At 44.4% G+C, this 19,269-nt stretch overlaps 1 long non-coding RNA gene across 1 annotated transcript; it reads right to left on the bottom strand.

Moving 5' to 3' along the window:
* Window positions 1–354: 354 nt before the first annotated feature.
* On the bottom strand, window positions 355–16,946 carry LOC133375379 (uncharacterized). Its single transcript, XR_009760194.1, has 3 exons — window positions 16,665–16,946; window positions 5,880–6,248; window positions 355–586 (listed from the first exon to the last, which is right to left on the bottom strand). It is a non-coding gene; the product is annotated as an uncharacterized LOC133375379 (long non-coding RNA).
* Window positions 16,947–19,269: the final 2,323 nt, after the last annotated feature.

The raw sequence follows: 19,269 nt of genomic DNA, 5'->3' as shown, positions 1-19,269 counted from the left end.
ACTGTGCTAATAACCACAGAGAGCCAGTGTGGTGTAGTGGTTAAGGTGTTGGGTGTTGGGTGAGACCAGGGTTGGAATCCCCACACAGCCATGAAGTTCACTGGGTGACCTTGGGCCAGTCACTGCCTCTCAGCCTCAGAGGAAGGCAATGGGAAACCCCCTCTGAATACTGCTTACCGTGAAAACCCTATAGGGTCATCATAAGTTGGAATCGACTTGAAGGCAGTCCATACTTCCATACTTCATAATAACCACAAACTCACCTTTGGGTGGTAATAGTTTTACAACCAGAGAATATTTTTTATAATAATTGGAAAAGAGAACGTGTAGAACAAATTCATTCCAACTCTGGGGTCTTTTGCATGTTTCAAGTTGTCATCCTCTTGTTTTTATTTAGATCAAGATGGATTCCAGGCTTCTGTATATCTTCCCATACAATCTGGACATTGCACAGTTTGTGGTAAGGCCTCAAGAAGGGATGGAAGTCCTTTTTACCCAAGGGCCACATTCCCTCAAGGGTAATATGCCAGGGGCCACATGCTGGCAGTGGGCAGAGCTGGAGCCAGTGGTAGGCTCTTTGAAGACTCTTTGAAAAAAAATTAAAGGTTTTGCTGAGACTTGTATTTCCTGCATATCTTATGATGCAGTCTTTACATTCCACAATTGGTAGCAAGGTCTAGGGAATTAGGGAACCACTCTAATGAAGGACGTTTCCACGACTCAGATGTATTTTCTTTCTTTCAAAATTCTGGAGCTAATAGGTTTGAAATTCACTGTGATTATTGCATTATCAGGTGTCAGCAGTCAGTGGATCTGGTGCCCTTGGGGACTGGTGGGGCGGAAGGCAGGGAGCCCAAGAGTAGGCGGAGCCAGAGCCAGTGACAGGCAGAGTCCACTAATTCTCATCTTGTCCCCCATCCTCCTCCCTGATGAGTTCTACAAGGGCAACACTGGGGCAGAGGAGGAGGAGGAAGGTGGCAGCCAGGGCCACCCCCTGGACTGGCTGTAAGCGAGAAGGGCAGGCAGGAGGAGTCTGGGTGAGGGCAGGCTGAGGCTGGTGGGGCAGAGCCCCATTTGCCCCAATGGAGCAGTCTCCCCTGAACACTGGCTGACCTGATACTTGAGAAGGCTGTCTCTCCTCCTTCCACCCCTGCACCCATTTTGGCTTTCCCCACCTTTTCCTCACCTCTCCTTGACCTTATCTCCCTCTAGACTCCCCTCACTCATATTAACTTATTCCAATGGATGCAGGATCCTTACCCCCGGCATTGAGAATTGGGCTGAAGACACACTTGTGGTTGTATTGGTTTCAGCACGTCTCCCAATTGTGTTTTGTGAAATGGGAGACACACGACATTAGTCAAACTCCACCCGTTTTTACTCCAAAACCTGGGAAATTGGAGATCGATTACATTTTACCTTGAAGTCAGTTTTGCACAGGCTTCAAAACTGATTGGTCATCAACCCCCATTGCCATTTCAGGTGTGTCCAATGGAAACACTTTGCAGTAGGCTCAGGCCAAGACATTAATTGGCCCAATACTTTGCTGTGAACAGTCCTAAAAGGTCTGACATCAGTAGTGGGGAAAGGAGATGTGTCCAGCCGTGGGCAAATACATTTCAAACTGCAGCCAGACAAGAGCAGTCTTGCTGCTTTTGAAACAGCTAGTGTGCACATAGCCCTAGATATTGCCATGATAATACCATTGCATATCCGTTGTCAGCACCGTCAAGTACTAAATGTTATTGCGTGTCAACAGTTAAATATTGCAAAACATCCATAGCCAGCTAATAAATAGGGAAATGACTGAGCTCTGGGGGTTAAATGGAGAATCCATTATTTATGTATTTATTATTTGATTTATATCCCGCCCTTCCTCCCAGCAGGAGCCCAGGGTGGCAAACAGAAACACTAAAAACACTTTAAAACATCATAAAAACAGATTATTTGGAGAATATATGAGTCCTTAAGAGAATATTGCCTCCCAAAATCTGCAAAGGAGAATTTTGATGAGAATATTTTTGGAACAAAATCATTCCAACTCTACAGATGAGTGTGTGTAGTATGTGTTTTAAGTTGTCTCCTCATTATTTTGTTGTAGGTCAAGGTGGATCCCCGGCAGTTCCGTATTTTACTTTTCAGAGTCGATGGTAAGTCTTAGGATGGGCAGTAGGGATGGTTCCATCAGTTTTTCATGTATCCAATCTTAAATTCATCTCTCCTCATTTCTGCAGCAATTTGTGATTTAAAAAAATCCTTATGAAAATTCTCCAGAATTTTAGTGCGAATTTATCCTAATAAACACATTTCTGTACTCTGTTTTGACTAACATTTGCAACAACATAAAAATCCCAGCAGAATGGGAGAGAGAGCCGGATGTTTCTCTTTGGCCCTCAGGAATTGAAATGAATGAAGGGAGGAGGGGAGGGAGGGGGTGTGGAGAGGGGAACGATTCACACACCCACCTAAAAGCATTGGAGCAAAGCATCTGCAAGCACTAGAGATCCGGAGTGCAGACATTTGTTCCTTCCCTTTTCATATTATCAGAGGATTGGCTTAGTACAGATATACAGGGGGAAAACTGTGATAGCTTCTGTTTGCCAGTAACGTCATGTGAACCGTGCAAATTAAAAGGGGATGTGAGTAGCACCAGACCCACAGTAAATCCCCGTGTAGATGAGCCCTATGTTTCATTTCGCATATTGTTTCAGAAACTGCAAATTTGATAATTTGGCTTGAAATACGAACTAAATTTAATTTCTCCTCCATCCCTAGTGGGCAGGGGTGATGAATCCATTAAGGTTTTTAAAAATGCCTGCCAACCCCCAATTGAATTGACTGCCACAGCCACCAGCATCAGGGAGGGGTAGATTGCAGCACTCTCTGCTCTGGTGTCCTAGGACGTTGCTGTCTTCTCTGGTCTAGCAATTTCCCTCCCCGCTGAGGAGCAAAAAGCAGGAAGGAGCGCTCCAATCTATTCTCAATGAGGAAGTAATTTTTTGTGGGGAGGGGAGAGAAAATCACAAGAGCAGGCCAGCGGGGGGGGGCAATGGAGGCTGATGCCTTTTGGTACTGATGGGACAGTTAATGGTAGGCAGAGCCAGGGTTCACAGTAGAAGAGCCAACCAGTCACAGTTTTTCTCCCCATCCGCCTTCCTTGCAAATACGCAGGATAGAAGGCTGCAGGCCTGTGCCCACTTACATGGGAGTAAGCCTCACTGAACTCAGTGGGGCTTGCATATACGTAGGGCTACATAGGATTGTTCTGCATGCACACACATAATGAATGAAAGCAGTCTTCTTTAAACAGTTGACAATTCAGTTCAATGTTGTCCCATCATGGTTCCTAAAATTGACCTCTTATATGGATTCACTGAAATACTACATTTTTAAAACGGTCCTTTTAACTTTGTGCATACACTCATTAAATAAAAGGTCAGTGCAAACAAACAGCCCTTCCAAACAGGCCAGTTTTGTTTGCAGCTACCTGGCAACAAGACAGAGGTTGACCCGCATCTCCCCTTTGACCCACACCAGCCAGGGCAGGCAGTGTGTGTGTGGAAAAACTTCCTCTTTGCTCTGCCTGCTCCCGGCTGGTGCAGCAAAGAGGCCCAGATCAGGCTGATTGCAAATAATGTGAAGGCAGCAAGGCTGGCTCTGGATCCAGATGATTCTGTTGTAGCCTAGCTCTGCCTACTCCCAAAATGCCCCATTTCAGGGGTTCCTGCTGATTATCACTGGTGGGGATACCGCTGGTGGTAAAGCCCATCTATCATTTGGGCAAGCACATTGGGGCACTCTTCACTGGCAAGGCTCCCCGTAGAACCAGGCAGGGCTGGATAGAGTGACACCTCTGCCTATACAACACCCCCCTCCACACAATGGATTGGGGGATTGAACTGCTCTGCCCATCAGATGTATTAATATATTCCATTTGGCTTTGGCTCCACCTACTTTTGCACTTCAGCCACACCCACTTTGGCATGTGGTCCTCAGATCAAAAAAAGAAATTTTGAAGAAACCTTTTAAGCAGTTTTTGTTTCAGTCCGAGAGATGTCCAAGAACCTCAAGTCTTCCCCTCTTGTCTTGTTGCAGGCCAAGATGGATCCATTGCATGTTTTACCATGCAATCAGGATGTTTCACTGTTGGTGGTAAGTCCTAAGGAGCTGCGGTCTTGGGCTTACTCCATTTTGTGGCATTTGCCAAGTCTTTGGCAGAATATTACTTGATGCTACTTGATATCCCGATAATCTTGAATTGTTTCTGTAGCTGACCAAGGCGGGCCCCACCATTAGACCTACCATTAGTAAGATGGCTTCCTCAGGCAGTAGATTTTGGCTGCCACAAAACTGAAATTCGTTTCAATGCTAGCCAGAACTAGAGACCTCCAATGTGCCTCATCTTGTCTCCTTTGTGTTTCCCCCCCACAGGGCATCTTATAATCTCCAAACAAACCTCAGATTTATTGGTAAGTATTCTGGAAATTAAAATGGCAGCTACACAACTACCTGGCCGAGTTTGGAAAGCTTTGGAGTGCTCCCTCCTCTGGAATGCTGTTGAAAGTGCTGCTGCCACCACCACTGCTACTCTCCACCAGATAGGCATGCCAGAGTTTGATGTGGATGAGGGGGTCCATCAGAGGTTACCTTGCCCAAGGCCCCTCAAACCTAGAGCCAGCCTTGGGGTGTATGCAGATCGAGGCGGGCTTCATTCTCAGTGGCCCCCACTGGGTTCCATCAGACGAAATAGTGTGATTGCAACCTAAGATATAGGTTGGAAGAGCATATAGGCCACATCCACACCATGCATTTATTCCACTTCACAGTCCTGGCTTCCTTCAAAGAATCCTGGGAGCTGTAGTTTGTGAAGGGTGCTGAGAGTTGTTAGGAAACCCCTATTCCCCTCACAGAGCTACAATTCCCAGAGTTCTCTGGGAAGAGGGATTCTGTTAAACCGCTCTGGCAATTGTAGCTCTATGAGGGGAACTGGGTTCTCCTAACAGCTCTCACCATCTTTCACAAGCTACACTTCTCAGGATTCTTTGGGCGAAGCCTGGACTGTATAAAGTGGAATAAATGAATAGCGTAAATATGGCCCATGTCTGGGAGAATCCGTGTGTGTGTTGCTGTGAACTCTTAGCGGGAAGTGTGGGATATAAATGCTATTTATAAGACTGGATTGAAATCTCCACCTTCTTCCTGTATATTCTCCCTCTGTGAAAATGTGGACTAGTTTTCTTTGGGGGCAAGGAGAGGAACCATTTCTCTGAATTTTTTGGGTTGAGGTTTACTGTTTACTTTTCTGGGTCTCAAGAAGAAGTGCAGATGGCAGAAACCTGTGCGTTAATCCTCACCCCACTTCCCACCAGCCATACTTCCCAAGATGCTTTGGGGGCAACATGGTGTGGCATGATTTGGCGTTGCTGCCAAGGGTATTCCAGGAAGTGGGAGTAGTGGGAAGTTATGGAGAAGGACTGCCTTGTGCCACTGTGAGCGGCATGGGAATTTTGGCTGTGAGTGGCACAGGGAAAAACCCTGGTCAAGGTGTAAGGATCCATACACTAAGCCTCTGCCCCCTCCCCAGAATTATGGAGAAATCCACCCTGAATTTTGTGATGGGTTTGTTTTGCTCCCACCTACCCAAAGAACTTCTGAAAAATAATTTTTTGAAATTTTTGGCACAGCCCTAGCTTTCTGTTAACTTAAGCCTGCGATTCTATGCATATTTACTCAGATGTAAATCACACTGAACTCAATAGGGTTACTCCCACCCACGTATCCCACAGCAGACCCCAGATAAGGCTAACATAAAACTTAAAGTTATAACCAGTTAGAAGAAGTGGTCTTATATATCTTTTGGTATAAGCTCTCTTACTTACCCTATATGACTCTCTCGGATTGTACTTTTAGGAAGTTCTGCTCCTGTCCAGGCCGAGATCCGGTTAGAGATAAACTGAGCCCCTTCGGGAGAGCTTTTGGAAACCTTGGACCAGAGCAATGCCAATGAAGAATCAACTTTATGCTGAAATCAATGCTTTGCTTCTATTACTTGTTCAATCCACAATGTCTGAGGCTAAGCAAAGAGGAAAGCTGCAAGCACTTCTATGCAAAGTCTTTACCATTCTCCTTCCAAAACTCAGGGAACTCCAGGAGCAATAGAATCATGTAACGTTGCCTTATCGTTATTTTGATGGTTATTTCAGTCCATTCCAATTCAGTGGGATTTCCTCGAGTCCTGTATAAAAGGGCTTTTAGGGGGGGAAATAGAAATGAGACACATTATTTATCCCAATCCGGGTGCAGGTCTGGTTTGGGGACTACCTTAGTGGATGACTTGTGGAGGTGCATCCTTTTTGGACTTAGTGGATTCCATACCATTGGCCAAAGCGTCCTTCTTGGGCATCTGTCTGGAAGAGGAAATGGAAGGAAATAGGAAGCTACCTTATACCGAGTCATACCATTGGTCAATGTTGTCTACGGTACACTGACTGGCAGCGGCTCTCTGGGGTTTCATACAGGGAGTCATTCTCAACCTTACCTGGCGATGCCAGGACCAAACCTGGGACCTTCTGCATGCAAAGCAGCTGCTGTACCACTGAGCCGTGGTGGTTCCATCTGACAGATCCCAGAAGATGAGGCCCCGTGGCCAATGCCCTCGAGGTTCATTTGGGTTCCATACTGACCCCTGTACTATTTAACATCAACATGGAACCACTTGGAGAGGTCTTTTGGGGATTTGATCCCATGAACATGTTGACGACACACAGCTCTCCTTTTGCTTTCCATTCTATGCAAAGAAAGCTGTAAAGGTTCAGATTCTATGTTTGAGCACAGTGGTGGGATTGTGCGTTGGCTAACAAACAGACTTAATTCATACAAGACATACAAGACAGTTGGTCCGTAGGAAAGCTGATCCAGAATTAAGCATACAACCTACAGTGGATTGGATTGCACTCTCTTTGAAGTTTGGGGGGGGGGTTTACAATTGGATCTGTCTTTCTGTTTGAAAATAATGAGTCAGAAAAATAAACTCTGGATGGGTTATGTGTGTATGTGCCCACTCCTCCCCCAACTCATATTTAGCAATAGACCAAAGCAAGCTCACATGTGGTCTTTCCACTAGGTGGAGACAGTATTCTGTATGTTCATGTGATGCAAATGGAGTGTGTTGTTGCCCAATTGTATGTCATGATCGCTGCTTTTTACAACCAAATCCCAGTGTTAATACACAGCCTGAACAACTGCAATGTAACATACTGAATTTGCGCTATTGTAGTTTCTATGAGTAAGTAAAATGATGTATGTTAATATTTATATCTTATATTCTCTACTTGCAAACGCTGGATTTTGCAACCCAGCCCCCCCCTTTATTGGGCTCTAAGAAAATTCTTGCTCTTAAAAGAGGAATTATTTTTCAAAAACCTTTATTGCTGGAACTTCTGCTGACCTCAGTGACCCAGAGATGGTGGTGGGTCTGTAGCAGTTCTTGGTCACTTAGATTCTGTTTTTCTATTGTGGTTTCTTTTTATATCTTTAAGCTCAGATGTGAATTTTCAGTGGACCTTAGTGTGTGTGCGGATAGATGCAATGTGGTTATAAATTTCTACATGCCAAGGTTGCTCCTTAGGATATATACCACTGGAATGTTACAAACACTTTATGTTGTCCTTCTCATCAAATAACCTGTTTCAACGTTTACCTTCTTGGAGGGGGGTTTACATCTGTGCCCTTTCATGGAAGGAGCATTAATACTGTGACAGAACACTTACGGGGCAACATTGCAAAATATAATCTTTTTGTCACATGCTTTTTCTTTACAAAAATAAAATGGTTCTCTCTTGCCAACCTTTGTTGTCCTGCACTTTTTTTCCTGCCAAGTTCTGTATTTCTCTCTTGGGCATTACTTGGTCTCTCTCTCAATTGACCTTAAGGCCACACAGTCCCTTCTCTCAGTCAAAGAGGGCCCAAACAGGTTCTCTGAATGACATGGGATTGGAACAGCAAGGACTCCCCGTGTTATCATCTCTTCTTTAGCCCACCATTAGCAAAGCTGATAGGATCTGTCGCAGAGCTTGGAAAAGTTACTTTTTTGAACTACAACTCCCATCAGCCCCAGCCAACATGGCCACTGGATTGGGCTGATGGGAGTTGTAGTTCAAAAAAGTAACTTTTCCAAGCTCTGCTCTGTGCAACACCAAATAACTTCTAAAATAAAGAGACAAATGAAAGACAAGCAGGCCTAGAAAAACACACCTGGATTCCCTACCCTTTACAATCCTGTTCTCTCCCCCCGCTTGCCCTCCCTAAGGATCCTGGGAGATGTAGTCAGCATAGTCAGACTAGCGCTAGAGGAGTCTCTGTTGCAACAGAAACAACTCAGATGTGTGGAAATTCGCCTATTTATGTAGCAGCATCAGTGCATGATGCTCTGTCAGAATGGTGGGACATCTGTTTTGGCCCGAGGGCCACATTGCCTTCTGGGCAACCCTCGGGGGGCCATATGCTATGGTGAAGGGGCCAGAGGCAAATGTGGGCAGTGCAATGAATGTAAATGTTATTTGTGCAGCAGTTTCTACACGCACCCCTCTCTAACCTCCATCCAGGCAAGCAAGAGGCATTATCAGAGTTCAAGATCACATCCCAGCCAGACAAAAACACTGGAGGTGGGCCGATGAGGGGTGTGGCTGGGGAGGGGGTTTCATCTGGTGAAAGTCCAGAGGGCCAGACAGAGAGGCCTGGAGAGCCACATTTGCTCCCCAGCCTGAGGTTCTCCACCCTTACCTTACAGAGTACAAAAGAGAGCAGGTCCCCGCCCAGAGGAGCTTACAACCCACAATGCAATGCTGGGTAAACAGCGAAGGCAGCGGCGCCAAAGGTCAACAGGGAAGCAAGGCCTGGTTATTGCGGTTGCATATGCTTAGGCTTGGTTACAGGTGCAAAACCACCACCATGTGAGAGCCTCCTCATCTGGCCACAGCCTCCCCTCCTTGGCTCTGCCCTGCTTTTAAAAAGCTCGTATTGAAATCAAGGGGAGTCTCTCTCCCCACAAGCCTAACTGTTGAGGCGATGGTGGGAGAGGCTGTGTATGTGGGGGGGTCAAAGCTGGGGAATGATGGGGTAGTGGCAGACAGGTAACCTTTTGCCCTCCTCTGTTGCGACTCCCCCTTACCTGCTGAAAACACAGTCACATTTAAGCTTGAAAAAACCCTCCTTTCGGCTCAAGCCTATGCCATGGGGGGGGAGGATATGTGCTTGTGCTAATTGTGTGTGCGTGTGTGTGTGTGTGAGAGAGAGAGAGAGAGACTGTTAAGTGGCTGTTTGTTTATGATTCAATTCTATGTCAGAGGCAGTATATACCATCTGCTTCTAAAGGCCAGTTGCTGGGAATCGCAGGTAGGGAGAGTGCTCTTGCACTCAGGTGCTCCTTGTGGGCTTCCCATTGAGGCAACTGGTTGGCCACTGTGAGAACAGGATGCTAGACTAGGTGGGCCACTGGCCTGATCCTGCAGGGCTCTTCTTATGGCGAGATGGTCCAAAGATCAGACTCCAAAGCATTAAAACCACAGAGTTCTGGCTCCTAGAGATGGCATCAGAGGGCATGAAAACTGCTGTGATGACCTCTTCCTAACTGGTGGGGAGGGTGGGATTGGAGGTCTGTTCTTGCTGTAGAATAGGTGCTGCATATTCCCAGAGAGAAGAGCTGCAAGTGGAAGACTTCACAGCGAGTTACAGCAAGGAAGGGAAGAGAGAAGCACCAAGAGAGGCAAGGAATCCATGGCTGGAGAGGGGAAAGAGGGCGTAAGGAGTGAGAGACGTCCCAGACCTACTCCTCCAAATCAGGAGGCTTGTGCCTATCTAGCTCCTTCCAATTATGCACAGTCGAATGTAGGGATGTAGCTCATTGGTGGAGTTCATGCTTTCCATGCAGAAAGTCTCATGTTCAGTCCTGGTCCTTCCAATTTAAAGCATAAGAAGGTACCAGGGGAAGAAGGTATCCAGCCCTGCTGGATCAGACCAAGAGGCAATTCTAGTATTCCTTTTCTCCTCTAGGATGCACTCCTTAACATGGTGAGGGGGTCTGAGAGCATCAAAGAAGCTGAGAACAATGCCGTCAGGAGTCTAGACCAAGAGGCTAGACTCCTAGCAGGGGCACCCAAGGTGAAATGGTCAAACCTGAGATACCAGACTAAAATGCAACCAGATTCAGAGGATGGCAATGGTAAACCACCTCGGAATGCCTCTTACCACGAAAACCCTATGAACAGAGTATCCAAAATGCAACACGAGATAGTGCTGGAAGATGAGACCCCCAGGACAGAAGGCACTCATCAACCTACTGGGGAAAAACAACAGACAAGTACGTATAGCACTATGACTAATGATGCAGCAGGGTCAAAGCCGAAAGGAAGCCCAGAGGCTGATGTGCACAGATGCAAAAGGAGAGTCCAGAGTTGTACAATGTACACAATAGGAATATGGAATGTGAGAAGCATGAACCAGGGAAAGTTAGAAATTGTCAAGCAAGAAATGGAACGTATCAACATTACCATACTTGGTGTGAGTGAATTAAATGGATGCAAATGGGACATTTTCAATCAGGCAGATAGAAAACATTTTATGCAGGAAATGAGAAATTAAGAAGAAATGGGGTTGCTTTAATAGTGAGAAGTGATGTAGCAAAAGCAATTAGGAACTATAACGCAAGGTCTGAGTGAGCTATATCAATGAGATTTAATGGGAAACCTATTAACATAACCATCACTCAAGTCTATGCTCCAACGGCAAATGAAGAAGAGGAGGAATTGGAGAGATTTTACACAGAAGTACAGGAAGAAATTCATCACACACCAGAACAAGATGTTCTGATAATCATGGGGGACTGGAATGCAAAAGTAGGGAACAGAGAAGAACTAGAAATTGTGGGGAAATGGGCTTAGGAGATAGAAATTAAGCAGGAGAAAGACTTATTGAATTCTGTGAAACCAATAATTTGTTTCTCGCCAACACATTTTTTGAGCGACCAAGAAGACAACTGTACACGTGGACATCACCAGATGGTCAAATTGATTCTATAATTCCTAAATTGATTCTATAATTGGTAGCAGAAGATGCGAAGTTCCATACTTTCTGCAAAAACAAGACTAGGAGCAGACTGCGGTACAGATCATGAACTGGTCGTATCGAAAATCAGAATAAAGCTAAAGAATGACAACAAAGCACTCATAATGCCAAAATACAATTTAAATAATATCCCAGAAGAATATAAAGAACAAATAAGGAACAGGTTTCAGGCTTTAAACTTAGTTGATAAAGGACCAGAAAAACTATGGATTGAAGTCAGAGACATTATCAGGGAAGAATGCAAAAAGAAAATACCTCTAGTTAAAAAGAGAAAAAGACCTCAATGGATAACTGACAAAGTTCTTAAAATGGTTAAAGAAAAGGAAGGGAAAAGCAAAAGGAGATAGAAACATGGTCAGAACCCTAAATGCAGTAATACAGTAACTAGTACGTAGGGACAAAGAGAACTATATAATAGTTATTGTATAGAAATAGAAGAGAACAACAAAAAAGGTAGAACAAGAGCCCTATTCCTAAAGATTAGAGAAATTAAAGGGAAATTAAAACCAAGAATAGGGATGTTGAATAATCAACAGGAAAACACACTGACTGACCGAGATAAAATAAAAGGAAGATGGAAGCAATACACTGAAGAACTATATAAAAGAGATGCAAGGATGACAGATTCATTCACCGAGGAACCGTATGATGAGGAACCAGAAATTTTAGGATATAAGGTGAAAGCTGCTCTTAAAATTCTTGGAAGAAACAAATCACCAGGAACAGATGGCATTCCAATAGAGTTGCTACAAGTTACTGAGACTGAATCTGTCCAAATTTTGACAAAAATGTGTCAACAAATATGGAAAATAAAACAATGGCCCTCAGAGTGGAAGCGTTCAATTTACATCCCAATTCCAAAGAAAGGGGATCCCAGGGAAGGCAGTAACGATCAAACTTAATATCCCATGCAAGTAAAGTAATGCTCAAGATTCTACAACAAAGGCTCTTATGGAGTGAGAAATGCCAGATGTCCAAGCTGGATTTAGAAAGGGAAGAGGTACCAAACATATGTTGGATAATGGAATGGCCCAAAGAATTTCAGAAGAAAATCACCCTGTGCTTTATAGATTACAGCAAAGAGTTCAGTTGGGTAGATCATGAAAAACTATGGAACGCTTTAAAAGAAATGGGGGTGCCACAGCATCTGATTGTCCTGATGCACAACCTATACTCTGGACAAGAGGCTACTGTAAGGACAGAATATGGAGAAACTGATTTGGTCCCAGTCAGAAAGGGTGTGAGACAGAGGTGTATTTTTTCACCCTATATGTTTAATCTATATGCAGAACATATCATACGGAAAGCAGGAAAGCGGAAAGATGAAGGAGGTATGAAGACTGGAGGGAGTAAAGACTAAAGTAATGATAACAGGAGATTAATGTAACTTTAAAGTTGACAATGAGGACATTGAACTTGTCAAGGATTATCAATAGCTTGGCACAGTCATTAATCAAAATGGAGACAACAGTCAAGAAATCAAAAGGCGGTTGGACTGGTGTGGTCAGCTATGCAACCACTAGAAAAGGTTCTCAAATGCAAAGATGTATCACTGAATACTAAAGTCAGGATCATTCAGACCATGGTATTCCCATCTATATGGATGGAAGTGAAAGTTGGACAATGAAAAAAGCGGATAGGAGAAAAAATCAATTCATTTGAAATGTGGTGTTGGAGGAGAGCTTTGCGCATACCATGGACTGCGAAAAAGACAAACAATTGGGTGTTATAACAAATTAAACCAGAACTGTCACTAGAAGCTAAAATGATGAAACTGAAGTTATCATACTTTAGACACATCATGAGAAGACATGATTCACTAGAAAAGACAATAATGCTGGGCAAAACAAAAGGGAGCAGAAAAAGAGGAAGGCCAAACAAGAGATGGATTGATTCCATCAAGGAAGCCACAGACGTGAATTTACCAGATCTGAACAGGGTGGTTCACGACAGATGCTGTTGGAGGTCGCTGATTCATAGGGTCGCCATACGTCGCAGTCGACTTGAAGGCCCATAACAACAACAACTACTGCCCCACATGCCCCTGTTGGTACATTTTGGTGGGTTGCCAACTTAGGGTGACCCTATGAAGAGGGTTCTCATGGTAAGCAGTATTCAGAGGTGGTTTACCATTGCCTTCCTCTTGGAGCCCTGTTAAGCCTATCAAAACCATCCCTATGTTCTGAGTGCGGGCAGGGCTCTTTCCTTGCAGGCCATACATACGTATATGGCAGCAAAGCATATTCTGGAAGCCGAGCAGTAGGACAGCAGCCTTACCTTTTGCTTCTTTTATTTTCTTTATATTATGTCACTCCACTGGCTTGTGTCATGATCTGGTCTGAGACTTTGGCTTACTGGACCTCAAACAGCTCTGAGTGAGTAACTTGCTCCAACAAAGTTGGGAGCGGACGAGGTATTTTGTGCCTCTGTCTCCAGACTGCCTCCTTCAGGTTCCACCCCATTGTAGAGAACTCTGCAGAGCCTTAAAGGGCCAACCCTCTGGCATGAAGATGGGCACTCTTCCTCTGTTTCACAGTCTCTCTCTTGGACCACATTCACACCATACCTTTATTCAGGACTGGTGCCAAATGGTGGCCAGGTTGGGCCTTGGCCGAGGGCCCCTGAAGAACCCCTCCTTAGGGTGTGGGGGCAGCACTCCCCTTCTGTGATCCTTGGCAGGGTCGACTCCCGACCCTGCCGCAGATTGCAGAGATGGAGCTCCCAGCCCTTCCTATAGATTGCAGGCCTGCAGCGCCCGCCAACTCTACCTCCCTCCCTTTCTGTGAATGCCCTGCATGCTGTGTGTGCAGCTGCCATCAACCGAGATGGCAGCAGAGGCTTCTCTAAGGGGCTGATGCCCCTCCTGCCATCTTGATTGATGGTAGGCATGTGTGCCATCAATGAAGATGGCAGTAGAGGTATCAGCCCCTTAGAGAAGCCTCCACCGCCATCTTGGTTGATGGCAGTAACCTGCACGCCCAGTGTGCAGGGCATTCACAGAAAGAGACAAGAGGTAGGTGGAACAGTCCCACACGGTCTGTACGGGAGGGGGGGCTGGGAGCAGGGGGCCAGGGCAGGCTGTCACCGGCCCTGCCTTTCTTTCACTATTATTCCACTTTAATCATGGTTTCTCCCAAAGAATCCTGGGAACTGTAGATTGTGAGGGGGGTGAGAGTTGTTAGGAGACCCCTATTCCCCTCACACAGCAACAACTCCCAGAGTTCCTTGGGAAGAGGGGTTGATTGTTGAACCACTCTGCTGGATCCCAGAGTCATGACAACTTGGACCGATTTGTGTGTAAGACTACAGAGTGTGAACGTCAGTGGACACAGAATGAGCCTGTTGTTTCAGTGTTGCCCTGGGCTGCTTTCGGGGAGAAGAATGCGATATAAATTTAATAATAAACAAGTGTCTATCTTTAGCTTTGCCTGCGTACACACCATATATTTAAGCCACATGGTTTCCCCCCCAACGATCCTGGGAACTGTAGTTTACCCATCACAGAGCTACAATTCCCAGCACCCTTAACAAACAACAGGTATGGTGTGACATGTTGTGTCTCCAGTTGGCCCTGCTCCAACTTCCCCCCCCCTCAGCCCCCTACCTACCTCCCCTACCAGTGCAGAGACCACCATTGCTATCTTATGGATAAAAAGAATTATTCTACTACCTCTGTATGTGTGTGTTTATTTTTAATGTTGTTTTAGACTACTTAGATGCGCAGCAGCCAAAGCCAGCACCTTGTAGGCGTTTTTTTAAAAAGCAACTGAAATGTAATTGTAGTGATTACTTTTGAGAAAAAGCAATCCGTTACTTTCAGAGCAAATGCAATTGTAACAGTAGTTACTACTTTTTTGGGCCATGTAATTGTAACTGTAATTTATTACTTTTTAAAATTAATCTTCCAAGCTCTGAGTATAAGGCAACTTAAATTCTCTCTGTGACATTAAGGAAGCTCAGCCAATGGCTGACACTTTAGGAAGAACTCAGCCCCAGTTTTAAACTATTACCCCAGATATTTCCCCCCTAGTTTAATTGCTATTTGATACATTCCTCTGCCCAGCTGCTTTTTTAACTTCAGCAACAAAGATGCCCGTCTGCATTACCATCTGTCTACAGCTTTTCATGTATTAACCTCTGCTCCTGAAGAGTTCCAGCTTTTCCTCAAAGCACCCTCCCCACCCCACAGTAATATAGCTGGTCTCTTCCAGATCTCATCCTGTTTATCTAAGTCTTTCGTTTATCTCAGAGTCACGGAACTGGAAGAAACCCAACTGCATTCCAAGCTGAAGCTGAGACAGGATATCATCTAGAGAATCCTCAAGAGAAGTCGCCAAGGAATGACAAGAGATTCTATCCACAAGCTCCCCTCCCCTCAGCTGCTTGGTCCGCAGCTGAGCGGGTCCTACAGGGTGCTTCCAGACAATGTGTTTATTCAGAATTCGTACTGATTTGTCTGTGAGGATGTTAGACGAGGTTGGCTATTTTGTGAGCATTCCTCCTGATTTGTCTGTGGGGAGGTTAGACAATGCGGGTTATTCGATGAGCATTTGTCCTGATTTGTCTCCGGGGAGGTTAGACAATGTCAGCTATTTGACAAGCATGTATTCTGATTTGTTTGTGGTGAGGGATGTTGTGTCAAAACAAGTGTTATCCAACACTTTCCAGTGCATCTGCCCATCATTTTCCTTATCACGAAAAGTCTGATCTTTTTACAAAGTGGGTTTGCTGCACAAGTCTTCGCAATCAACTATAACCACACAACTTGAATTTGGCGGTATGTAACTGAATCCCACCCTGAAAACAGTGACTGTCTGGAAGTGCCTATAGCTATTTTTTATTTTGTTAACTTAAGAACATTTATAGACCGCTTAATAACACAATAAATAGTTTAAGCAGTCTACAAAAGAAGAGTATAAGCATTGATTTAAAAATGCAGATAAAACCAACATTGAAAAACAGGTAGATGTAATAAAGTTATAAAAAATATCGAGAAGATCAAGAGAATTTAAAAAGAAGCATACATAATAAAATTACATCCGTAATTTTTTGCCAAGGCAAAGAAGTTTTTAGCATGTGTCTAAAACATCACAGCAAAGGAGCTTGCCTGATGTTAACTCCTAGGGATAGCTTTGGATGGTGTCTAACGGGATTCCCCTCTCCTCCGAAAATGTGGTTCTCCCTATGCAAAGTGTGCAATAGGATCACTAACAAACTCCATCTAAAATGGAATATGGAGCTGTGCTACTGCAGAATTAGCTGCTATCAGCGGTATCTTTCATCAGGGATTTTGTTCAGCAGAAATATCCTCCTCAATCCAATTAAACAAAATCAGCGTTGGAGAGAGTCTGAGGAAATCTTACATCCAGGAAGGGATATTTGGGACTGAAAATACAATATGCTACATGATCTTAAAGGGGCCCATGGGGCAACTAATCTGAGCAAAGCCATCGTGAGGTTGCACCTGTAATTCCAGCATCCATAGCACCAGTGGTGGCCGGTGCCCATTGAGACTGGTAGGGAGGCAGGCAGGGATACTTAACCGTAAGTGAAGCCAAAGCCAATGACAGGCAGAGATACTTCCTGATTGGTTGCTGTACGTGAGAAGGCAGGCAGGCAGGCAGGAGGTGGGCTGATGTAGGTGAGGCAGTGCCCCACTTTTCCTAGTGGACCATCCTCCGATGCTTAGCACTTCTAAATCCTTCTTCCTAGCTGGTCAGCTCCATCTTCATATATTTTGTTGCAATGCCTGCCCAGAAATCACGTGGAACTGCTTCCCCTTTTCTTTTCCTGCCTGGTGCTGCTTCCTTTGGCTTTTTGGGAGTTCCAGCAGTTCCCAGTGACTCTCCTTGCACTTTGACATTATTAAAAAGTAGGCAGCAATTGTGCTCTTGCAAAAATAGCTTTTCTAATTTTTGTTTTGTTTTGTTTTGGCACAGCTGTTTCTTGCATCTTTGAAATATTCTGAAGCTTCTTCAGGTTTTACGAAGAACCAAAAACCAATCCCATGACTGCCACCTACTGTGCTGCTTAGGCAATTGCCCGCAAGTTTCTTTAGTCTTGGGGTCACCAGCCACTGTGGTGTAGTGGTGAAGGTGCTGGACTACGACCTGGGAGACAAGGGTTTGAATCCCCACACAGCCATGAAGCTCACTGGGTGACTTTGGGCCAGTCACTCCTCCTCAGCCTCAGAGGGAGGCAATGACAAACCACCTCTGAATACTGCTTACCAAATGAAAAACCTATTCATAGGGTCACCCATAAGTCGACTTGAAGGCAGTCCATGTCCAGTCTATGCTATTTTGTGGGACAGCTTCAAGTACATGCTGGAACTTTAGGTTTGGATTAAAGCGAGCCACACACACGCAAAGGCTATCTAGTCCAGCATCCTCATAGTGGCCAACCAATTGCCCCCAGGAAGCCCACAAGCATGACCTGAGCGCAAGAGCACTCTTTCCTCCTGCAGTTTCCAGCAACTGGGATTCGGAAGCATACTTCCTCCAACAGTAGAGGGAGAACATAGGCATCATGGCTAGTAATCACTGATAACATCCTCCATGAATTTATCTAATCTCGTGACAGCTGTTTTTATTAGGGCTGCAGGTAACCATGTTTCCCAGCAGGACAAATAGTGAGAGAGGGATGGCAGCACTTTAAGTCTTTGGCTGCATATATACCATACCTTTAAAGCACATTTAGAACACATGGCTTCCCTCAAAGAATCCTGGGAACCGTAGCTTACCCATCCCTGAACTACACTCTTTAGTACCCTAAACAAACTACAGTTCCCAGGATTCTCTGGGGGGTGCCTCTGAGGATATGAGGAGTGAATTTCCCCTTCATCACCAGAAATGTGGAGCAGCCCCAGATTGCAAGTAAATATCTGGGTTTAAAAAGCAAAACTTTCTGAGTTATAAAGTGCGACTTCCACAAAGTCTGATGCCTTGCTTTTCAGCCTGGGTGTCTGAAGAAAACATCTGGAACATGTTAAACTGAAGTTTGAACCAGGTTGGTGAAGGCTTAATTAAAACCTCCCAGGACAGTCTTTTTTTGCATAGCTATGTTGATCGGACAATATTTTTTACTGCTTAAAATCTTGATTCGGGGTGTGTCTTATTCTGCACCCAGTACTTCTCATCGTATCCACAGCTGCAATAAGACATAATCAACAATTAGAGCAAGAAATGCAAGAGTGATAAAAAGTATTCCCTATTTAGGATTTAAGTGGTAGATTCTTTCTGCTCACACAGGATTCTGCCTCAGGCAAGCGCAAGAGTCCCTCACAGAAAATAAAGTTGGCAACCGTGCAAAATGTAGCTCAGGCGTGGGGAACCTTTGGTCTGCCAGATATTGCTGAACTACAATTCCCATCAGCCCTAGCAAGCATAGCCAATGGCAGGGATGATGGGAACTGTAGTCCAAGAACATCTGGAGGGCCAAAAGTTCCTCATACCATATGTAGATATATGGGCATGTGGGCCAGAAGAGGCCACCTCTCACTTTTTATTTTAAAAAAGAGAAAAGCTTTTGATTTCTATAAAATAGAGGGCAATTAACAGCCACTGCTGGGAGGTTCTTTGAAATCACACTGCAGTAGAGATGTAAAATTTGCAGAAAAGTTGAAGCCATGGGAAGAAACAAGTTTTTTTCTAGTAAAGAACATTTTGGAAAATTGGAAAGACACTACATATATTTTTCAGCACCCTTACAGGTCAAAATTCACTTTGTTACTATAGGAACATAAAACGTATTATATATAATTTGGTTTGTCCATGAAATTATCATGTCTGGTATATTAAAAGTACATTCAAACAATAATTACAAATCAAAATTACTTTTCAAAAATGTTTAGACTTTTGTTACAAATGGAACTACAAACTGCTAAACCTGGCATCTCTTTGATTTTGCCAGTTTATGAGGAGCAGGCAAAAAAAACCCGCAGAAGAAACCATCAATATTACATTTATTTACTTATCTATTCCTTAAATTTATTTAATTATTAAATTTATATCCTGCCCTTCCTTCCAAAGGAGCTGAAGGTGGCAAACACACAAACATCTAAAACATATCTCGAAAAGTAAAACAAAGAAAATTATTGTGTCTTCTGAAAATTATATCTCCTCCAGTCCTCCGTAGTGTCAGACCTAA

This window comes from Rhineura floridana, unplaced genomic scaffold (genome assembly GCF_030035675.1).
Source record: "Rhineura floridana isolate rRhiFlo1 unplaced genomic scaffold, rRhiFlo1.hap2 scaffold_19, whole genome shotgun sequence".
Lineage (NCBI taxonomy): Eukaryota > Metazoa > Chordata > Lepidosauria > Squamata > Rhineuridae > Rhineura > Rhineura floridana.
This window is presented reverse-complemented; position numbering and strand designations above follow the sequence as displayed.